The sequence below is a fragment of the Buceros rhinoceros genome, unplaced genomic scaffold (genome assembly GCF_000710305.1).
Source record: "Buceros rhinoceros silvestris isolate BGI_N320 unplaced genomic scaffold, ASM71030v1 scaffold13118, whole genome shotgun sequence".
In the NCBI taxonomy this organism is placed as follows: Eukaryota; Metazoa; Chordata; class Aves; order Bucerotiformes; family Bucerotidae; genus Buceros; species Buceros rhinoceros.
In genome coordinates, this window is record NW_010427511.1 from 1 (window position 1) to 420 (window position 420).

Consider the following 420-nt stretch of genomic DNA (forward strand, 5'->3'; position numbering starts at 1 on the left):
GGGCACCCTCGGGAGAAAGCGGAGCCCACCCTCCCGGGCACCCTCCGGGCTCCAGGACCACCCTTCCCACTCCCGCTGGACCAGAGCCATGCGCCGAGGGACCTGCGGAGCCCAGCACGCTCCTCCCTCGCTTCCACTCCTTCTTCCCGGGATGTACTCAGGAGAAACCCGACCCTCGAGCTCAGGGTGGGCACCATTAGATTCCTCCAAAATCTGGAGTTAATGGGAAAATCCCAAAACTCCTTTTTTAACTAACACAGCAAAGCCCAGGCAGGAGGGGAGCCGCCACCAACTGCCCCATGGAGCCTGGTCTCCAAGCAAAGGTCAGCCGGAGCTGCTGGGGAGCGCAGGGCGCTCTGAGGAGCGCTGGATGCGATGGGAGCTGGCCCTGCACCTGCCACGCTTTCCAAAGCCCGGCCT